Here is a 3,349-nt window from a genome sequence, read left to right on the forward strand (position 1 = left end):
CAATCTGAAATGTTTTCTATTCCTTTGATCTCATTTGATTTTCTCGGCGGGAGCCATGCGCCTGATAGCAGCGCCTCTTGCCACATCCATAACTGGCTGTCTTTTCTCAGAGGGGACTTGTAGGTCAACTCTGAACCCTCTACAACCTGCAGACTTGGACAGAGGCCAGCCCAGGATGACAAGATGCTTCCGGTCTCACTGCCTGAGCGCAAGAGAGGACCTCTGCCAATGGCTGTCCATGCCGCTGCACACTGGATATTCCATTTAATCCCAAAGACCAAATGATCAGCTTGACTCCAAACCATCGGGATTGTATTTCTGTGTACAGAACAGAACAGTGCGGCATATCTTTGGGCAGGTTTGCACATTTGATCAAGATGATCTTTGACGGTGTCTATATTGTGTCCTGAAGCTACATAAATCTGGTCTTATCAGCAGTCACAGCAATAACAGATAAAGAATGTTCCACATATGTATTGTACACAATCTCAGATAAACAAATCCACTATTTAGATAAACATGTAATGATCAGAAACAACATAGGCTAAATTGGCTTGATGTCATTTTATGCTTTGTTTACAGAGAGATGATTGACGTTTATAAAGCGGTACTGAAACGCCTTCTAAATTATGTGAGCCAACCATTTAATGCACCTTATTATCGCCTTAATAAATAAAAGTCGGCCCTTTTAACAACATTTCCACGGGCTTTCCTCGGGCACGATGATCTGCACAATGAGGTAGAACGTCATGCAGATTTAAGCTAAATGAGTCGTGGGGGCATTACTTATCATCAAAGGACTTTGTAATTACTCTTGATAGTTTAACAAGTTGAAGGGAACACCAAAAATATGAACTTCAGGGCTTATCAAGAATCTGGAGCTCAGAATTAAGCATTGGCTGTGCACATCATCACTTGGCCCAGGCAGTGATGGCCTGTTGTTTCAAGAAATGGCTGACTTTTGGGGAGCCCTCTGGGTGCCATCCTACCCAGCAGGCTTGCCAAAGCAGAGAAAGGTGCTAAAAGAAGGCCGCGACTAGGATTTTCCTCTTTCATTCAGAGCTAAGGAACATTTTTACAGCCATAACCTACATACATTAGCAAAAGTGGCTCCAGTATATCCTATTTACAGATACCCTGGTGACATTTGACCTTTGAGCTATTAGCAGGTCAATGTCTTGAGCTCTATATTGACACAGAGTGTACTGATGTTAGTTCAGAGAGGCCTCAGAGAGGAGCTAAACCTACAATGGCAGCGAAGGCACCGCGACTAAAAACAGCTATTAGTGAGTCCAGATTAACTTTTTAACAGCGATGAATACTGTATCTAAAGTGGAACTAGACTCTTCTACAAATTATTTTTCTTTTTTGACATCATGTGTTTTTTAAAACCTTTGAGTATTTATTCATTATCTGAAGCATGACAGTCAGAGTTATAACAAAAATTTCCCTTTTGAATTAAAATAGAGATGGTTTTAATGTGCTTTCTTTTTCGGCGAGAATTGGAACCTTTCAATTCACCCCGGCTTTGGTCCTGTCCTAAGACCTTAAGCTAAGCTGGCAGATAGAGGAGCAAGAGATCTTCTTTGATTAGAAGGTTGGTGAATAATCAATACAGGCCGGCCATAATGTCGGCCTCCAACAGAGACAGAGCTCACCAATTCACAAAGTTATTTATTAACCACTGTCTCTATTCAGCTGTATTTCAGATCCTGTTCCCACGGTCAGGCGCTGGCAATGCCCTCTGCATGTTTATCATTTTTCTCTGCCTCGCTTTTTATATATACCATATATATCTCCCTCACTGTCTTGCTTGTAGGTATTTGTTATTTTTCCCACTAAACCCACCCCCGCAGCCCCACACTTTAATTTACTCAAATTGAAAGTCCCTGGTGAATTCAGCAAGAGACCCCGAATTCCAACATCACTTCTGACACCAGCTGTGGTGAAGAGAAGCCATGCATAATAAAAGAGGCTGCGATGACAGCCGCAGCCATGGGACAGGAAGTCCTACTTTCCCGCATGTTTCCACGCTGATTAATAATTTCTACCTGAATGTTCAGTTTTACTATTAATTTATAAACTCGCGTATCTCACGGTGCAAGCTGTCGGTTCACTCAGTAAGGCCGCCTGCATACGGAACATCCCGGATTCCATATGGGCGATTCCTGTTTGTGCCTTTTGTGACCTACATAAAATGACTGGCAGCATAATAATGGCGGGGATCAAAGCAAACTCCCTGACTATGAACAGAAAGCTCTTTCCCTTCGCTAATATTTTAAACCCCCTTCTGTTCCACTCGACTTTGACAAACTAGATGCGTGACAGCCACGCGGATAAACAGGTGCCCCATTCCCTCTGTGTGTGAGCGCTGACTCTGGTGATTGCCAAATTACATGAATGACTTAAGGTGTCGAAACACTGAGGAAACAGTGCACTGCCTGTTACAGCATGCTGTTGATACTGCTGGGTAATACACACCTTCAAGCACAAAGAAAGGCCTTTCATCTATTGTCAGGTCACATAGCGCTGCTTACAATTTGTGAGTGTGTGTGTGTTCTTGTCCTTGCTACATGCTGAACACCAAAATCTGCATTCTACTAGCACAGTGAATACATTTTGGGAAGTCAGGACATTCTGGCTGGTCCTCGTAAGTTCAAAGGACTGTTGGATGGTTAAGATGTGTTTTTAAAGGTGACATTGGAATTGGGTTTAGGTTAGGTTAGGGGATAAATGGGGTTAGTTAGACTAAGGTTAAGGAGCAGGGTAATGTGTGTGTGTGTGTGTGCGCGCGCACGTGTGTGAGTGTGTTTAACAGTACAACTGAAAGATGACATGTTCAAATGTGCCATTGTACAGTATGTGTCCCGATCAGGTTTCCACATCTAGCAGGAAACACCTCAGCAGATACTACTCTGGGTGTGATCATTTAACTTGATATGGTTTATTTTATCTTTCTCTCCTCTTTTATCTTGCTCTTACCTTGGTCAGATGTGGAAAACATAAATGGGAGCCCCAACAGTAGATGCACCCACTCAACGTCCATGTGCATTCACCAAAAAACTATAAAATCATTACAAAAATTATGCTTTTATAGGTCCTCTCGTGCCACAGAGAGACTTAGTAGTTTTCCATGTTTTGTTTAAAATATAACAGATTTTTTTTTTTAAACAATGCATCATTTAAATTGTAATTTGGTATGCACTAATCAGTGAAGTGCTGCTATTTTAGATATGTCTAATGTTTTTTTAAATGGGCCATTCAAAACAAATGGGGCAATATTTAGCTGAAACCATAGCAGGGCTTGGATAATACAAAAGCACAAACAGTATTAGAGTTTTGGTGAGTT

The 3,349-nt window shown here is 41.7% G+C and overlaps 1 long non-coding RNA gene across 1 annotated transcript; it reads left to right on the forward strand.

Moving 5' to 3' along the window:
* The first annotated feature begins 871 nt into the window (after positions 1-871).
* LOC115251310 (uncharacterized) lies at positions 872-1,572 on the forward strand. Its single transcript, XR_003889879.1, has 3 exons — positions 872-1,016; positions 1,216-1,286; positions 1,501-1,572. It is a non-coding gene; the product is annotated as an uncharacterized lncRNA (long non-coding RNA).
* Positions 1,573-3,349: the final 1,777 nt, after the last annotated feature.

The sequence above is a fragment of the Takifugu rubripes genome, chromosome 10 (assembly GCF_901000725.2).
Source record: "Takifugu rubripes chromosome 10, fTakRub1.2, whole genome shotgun sequence".
Taxonomy (NCBI): Eukaryota; Metazoa; Chordata; class Actinopteri; order Tetraodontiformes; family Tetraodontidae; genus Takifugu; species Takifugu rubripes.